We start from the raw sequence: 5,555 nt of genomic DNA, 5'->3' as shown, positions 1-5,555 counted from the left end.
GTTTTACTAAATGTGTAAAACAGGTTTTTTAATGTACAAATAAGATAGATTTTAAAGGGAAAAGGATTGAGATGAGAAAGACTTCCATTGTAGCTACAAATTCATTAACATTTTGGATTCTTTATCAATTTTAATATTATCTCTTTTTTTTCGTGACCATCACATAACTCAACTTTATGGTTTGTTTCATAATTTACGTTTGACAAATGTTAAGGTTTGTCAAATATATCCTCATAGTATATCTCTAAAAGATTTAGTTTTCTTATATTTCATTCCTAGTGAACTAAGAAGTTTTTATAGAGATGTGGTTTTTTAAATGCATCAAGATGGTGTTTTAGAGATTGTAGTAAGGTTGTTAATTTGGAACAAACAAGAATGAGTTTGTAGTTAATTGGAAGGTTTTGTAACGACCCAACTTTTCGATTTAAGCTAAAGTTATTACGTTGACACTAGACTCATACTTTAAAACATAAGACCTGATAATTTAAATGAAATTTTAAAGTAGAAGCAGTTTGAAGGACTTTTCCCTTATAACAATCACATCTCCTTCTCGTCCCTCGTCGGTCTGCCTCTCGAGTTACCTTTTCCTGAAAAGTTAAACATAAAAGAGTGAGTATTAACATACTCAATAAGAGACCCACTACACGTCCAGTTAGGGGAAAAATAAAACCGTTAGCTTCCTATTGAGGGTACCCTACACTTTAAGAGTCTTGTGATCCCGTAGGATACACATAATCAGTATAATGTCCCGAAGGACACACATATCAGTTTAGCACTCTGCAGAAAACACATATCAGTCTAGTGCTCCCAAAGGATGCACAACAGGTGGTGATCCCATGGGACACCTACAAGGCACACTACCCAATAGAAAAAACTAACAATTTCTCCTCAGCTAGTTCTAAAATTTGAGCAGTTCATTCGTATTACAGTTCAACTATCCCATCGTATAATAATTTTACTCAATTCTATCACAAAGTCAGTCGATTGTTGTTGAGATTTATGTCCTAAAACTCGTAGATTGTAAATATAATTCATTGACTGTTATTAATAAAGTGTTATTATTGTAATAACTGTTATTGATTAAATTATTAGTTTTGTCTTAATAAACCAAATCCAATAAACTAACATCCTAAGTTGTTTAATGAGCCTTGAACAGTATGTAGAGACATATAGGGTTGATGTTCAAAATCAGCTTAAAGGGTCTATAGTATAGAGATAAGGCTGGGTACCTTATCCTGGTAACACTATTGATACGACTCACTTTCTATTTGATACAAACGCAATGATCCAACGAGTTTGTGTAGTTGACATGCGAGTGAGGGTATCCTATGCAATGAGTTTGCGTAAGATCGGACTGCGAAATAGTAACCACACTACTACAAAAACTGGCTCTCTTGACGTTTTAAAACTGTCAAGAATCACTATTCTTGACGGTTTTAAAACCGTCGTTGAAGCCAGTGTCAAGAAAGTGAAAGTTCTTGACGGTTGATAAAAACGTCAAGAATAGTGAAAGTTGACGTTTTATAAATGTCAAGTATACAAATTTTTATAACAGTTAAAAACCATCAAGGGTGTGGGTGTTCATGACAGTTTCAAAACCGTCAAGAATATGAATGTTCATGACATTTAATAGCCGTCAAGAAATTGATTGTTTATGTCATTTTACAACCGTCAAGCATGTTTCATACTTTTTTTTTTAAATAATAATTTAATTGTATTTTTGTTTGTGCTCCCATAATTCTGTATAGTGGTCTAACAACAGTTTCATAAATATAAATGGACGATATTCATCAAATATAGTTTCAAAACTTGAACATATATAAATAAAACGCTTCACCATATTTATATATAATCATTTTCAAAACAATACATATATGAATATTTCATATCATTTGCAAAAATAATATAAACAATCTCATTAGATTGTCATAAGTTCAACTCAACATCCTAGTTCAACTCAACTTCCTAAATTAACTAACTTATCTAAAAACTATCCAAAAACTTCCCAATAACAGTTTGAAAAAGCTCCAAGTCGCGACGAAAAAGCTCTTAGTCACCGGTTCTCGCAACCTGAAAACAAAATTTGATGATAATTAATATAACATAGCATAATAGAAATCCAACCATCACTATTCAACTCAACATCATAGTAGATTTTGTGTTTGCACATTTATTCATTCACTTCAGCTTGTGTAATTGTTTAGCGATAGACCATAAATAAATTAACTAGAATTTCAATGAAGTTATTAGTAAGCCAGAAAATACTTATAATGCACACATGAGGGGAAAGTAAGTACATTGTATAATTAAACAAACACCACATGTTTTTCTACACACTTATAATTATAATGCACGGAAGAGTAAGACATAATGGAATTGCAAATCTAAGGTGGCCAAGCCTCTAACACTTTGAACTATAACTTTCTTTCAACACAATCAAACAAAAAGCCAATACAAAAAATATGCATAAATCACAACTGGATATCCAACCATTGTTGTTTTAAGTTCTAAAAAAATAAATTTCTTGTTACCTATTTTTGCAACTATAGTTAATATGAAAGTGTAACACAAAAAAATTAAACAATATTGAACGTGCAAACATGGTTAACAAATTGGTTGTTACCTTTTTTTTAGTCCGAAATAAGTGACTTGGTTAACAAATGTTCTGCATTTTACCTCCTGTAATTTCAAAAGCAGCTAGATTTTTATTAGCATGAACAAAGAGGGAAGTGATTGATTGAATAATAAATTGCAAAAATATAAAAAATTCCAATAGAATGGAGAAATTTTGGATACAAATACCAGCTTCTGCAATGATGAAATAACAATGTAGTTCAATCCACGGGTTTTATTCCTTTTGTCTTGTTAGTTTGATCAAGTTTAAGACGTTTTCATACACAATAAACGTGATTGAGATCGCTGAGACATTATTTAGAAGGCTTGGTGTAATTCTCCTGTAAAACCCATGAATGCCTTCAAACCTGCAGGATATATAAACAAGCGACAGAGGAAATTTTATTCCTTTCTAATTCCTCGCACTCATCCATGAGAAATTTCACCATATTTGTTCTCTTGTACCTAGATGACTAATAGTTCTTTTTTTTTTTTTTTTGGTGAATAAAAGTTTCCAATACCTTATGGAAGTCACTACATTACAAAGAAACAGAAACACAATTTTCTCACCATCATTTCTTCAATTGAAAAAACTTATTCGTTCTCTTTAACTATACATTATTAAGAGTGATATTCAAACTAAACATTGGGATATTACTCACACATTCATATCAATAATAGATGAAGCAATATATACAAAAATTCAATTATAAATCACAACGAGCATCATACACCCAATTAATAATTATTAAACCAACTGATACCAATATGTGCAAGGAAGTAACAAAGCAAAACCATCATGATCATTATCAAAAACCACATGAAACACCATAAAATTCAATCCCTAGACAAAGCAAGCAATTCATCATCAATTAAACAACAATATTTGAGCAAAAATTCTACACAAAATCCTAGGAGGAACCACGATATTGATTTGTAGATTCCAAATTCGTCATCATTTGCCAGAATTCATACATAACAAAATCATCCAAATCCATGAACGTGATATAAAAAAAACATCAATGAAGGTAGCTATTTACCAAGAATCGCTTGGTAACCCAAATGTCCATGGCAACATGGTTGGTGACCAGAGACAATGGGTGGTGCAACTATATTTGATAGAGAAATTCCAGCTAAAAAAATTATGCATATAAAAGACATGTTATAGCAGAGCAAGCACTGAACATAGTTACAATATTTACTCAAAAAATTAAATCCTAGAACACACCAAAACAAACAGAAAAACCTATATTATGCACGCAACTTAAAGCATCAAATATTTTGCTAATGATCTGCCCCAAAAAGAGAAGTTAGACAAGAGTAGAAGACAGAACAACGCACCTTCAGTACTGTGGTCAAAGAAGAAAATGGTTCGATGTCCTGAGCTTGTAATTAGACTACCTAATAAAGTCAAGATCAAGACATAATACGAGATCTAAATAAAGAAATGAGTCGTTTATTCCAGAGAAATGAGTTGCACAATTTACTCCTCAAACTATCTTATATGCACAAAAGAAAGTAAAGACGGGATCTAAATAAAGCCTACTTGTACATTTCAACCCAGTTTATTCCAGGTTTCATAACTGATATAACAACATCAGTGAGCCTTGAGGACAGCCTGCAACAAAAGGGTAACAAATTTACATTCACAAGTCTAAAAGAGAAAATAAGAAAGCAAAGGGGAAAAAGAAAGAAAAGGTAACTAATAATTATGCCACGGGAGCGATGGTTAGGAGAAAAGTTGTGCATTGCATTTCAAGAGGTACTTACATTATATATAAGCTACTGGTCACTTGTAAATTGACCATTCACTTGGAACAAGGATGAATATATTTGACGTATGAATGATATAAACTAAAGGATTTGAAAAGAAAGTGTACTTAGAGGCATAATAAAAATGAATTCATTTATATTTTTTGAACAAGAAATGAGAAATTCTTCATTGAAATAATGAAAGCGCCAAAGAAACCACCCAGATTAAATTGAAGTTCAGTTCCACTACTTTTTTTTCTTCCAAGCTTTTAATCTCTTGCCAATTAGTTTCAAAGTTTGCTACAAATATTTCAAACTAAAATGGTTAATTTTTTCAAGATTTCAAAAAGAAGGATTTGAAATTTTTTCAAAACACGTAATGTAAAATAATTTCTTGTACTTTGGTTCCAATAGAAGCATAATGTGAAGAAATTTACAACTTTACTTAGAATGGAACAACATAAAGTAAATATCAAACAAGTTGAACAACTTCATCCCCAGTCCAAAACCAACCTTTCAGTAAAGGCCTTCGAGCTAATTGTTTCCTGAACATGAGCTTATGAGCTAATATCATCGGCAAATTGAATAAGAGCAAGCTCCAGTTCTGATTTCAAGACACGACATTCAGTCAAAATAGGATGCAAGCTATTCAAATTAATTACAAATGTAGTGATTTCCTGAATGAAAAAGTGGAAAACACAGTCAAACACCCCCTACTTTCTAAAAGCAAAAACACATCAATATAAGCATAACAAATGACCATTGGAAAACCCATAGAAAGAAAGGGTCTCTCTCCTCTGTGTCTATTCCTAAGTCTTTGGCAGAGGCATTATCACTGATGGCTCACACTTCTGTACGAGTTTCGAATGATGAATTGTGAACGGTGAACGATGAACTGAACGGTGAATGAACGAAGGGAGAACGATGAACGGTGGAAGCTTGAGAATGGTGAAAGCTTGAGAACGGTGAAAGGGGAGAACGACGAACGAAACGACGACGATGCAAAAGGGGAGAAGCTTCCCTTCGAACGCGCGACAAATTAGGTTTTACAGAAGAGAAAATGTACTTAAATGAAACGACGTCGTTTTACAACGATTAAATTCTTGACGTTTTACAGAAGAGAAAATGTACTTAAATGAATATTTTATAAATTTCTTGACATTTTTAGAAACGTCAAGGATTTTTTTATA

At 32.2% G+C, this 5,555-nt stretch overlaps 1 long non-coding RNA gene across 3 annotated transcripts; it reads right to left on the bottom strand.

Annotated features, from left to right (window-relative positions):
• Positions 1-1,855: 1,855 nt before the first annotated feature.
• On the bottom strand, positions 1,856-5,348 carry LOC116403207. Of its 3 annotated transcripts, XR_004215857.1 has the most exons (6): positions 5,126-5,348; positions 4,879-4,969; positions 3,955-4,231; positions 2,803-2,981; positions 2,624-2,679; positions 1,856-2,070 (listed from the first exon to the last, which is right to left on the bottom strand). It is a non-coding gene; the product is annotated as an uncharacterized LOC116403207 (long non-coding RNA). The 3 variants fall into 3 exon arrangements; XR_004215856.1 differs by lacking the exons at positions 4,879-4,969; positions 5,126-5,348 and adding an exon at positions 4,317-4,359; XR_004215855.1 differs by lacking the exons at positions 4,879-4,969; positions 5,126-5,348 and having other exon boundaries at positions 3,955-4,371.
• Positions 5,349-5,555: the final 207 nt, after the last annotated feature.

The sequence above is a fragment of the Cucumis sativus genome, chromosome 4, assembly GCF_000004075.3.
Source record: "Cucumis sativus cultivar 9930 chromosome 4, Cucumber_9930_V3, whole genome shotgun sequence".
NCBI lineage: Eukaryota > Viridiplantae > Streptophyta > Magnoliopsida > Cucurbitales > Cucurbitaceae > Cucumis > Cucumis sativus.
Note: the sequence above shows the minus strand (reverse complement) of the source record. Positions and strands in the feature narration are given on the sequence as shown.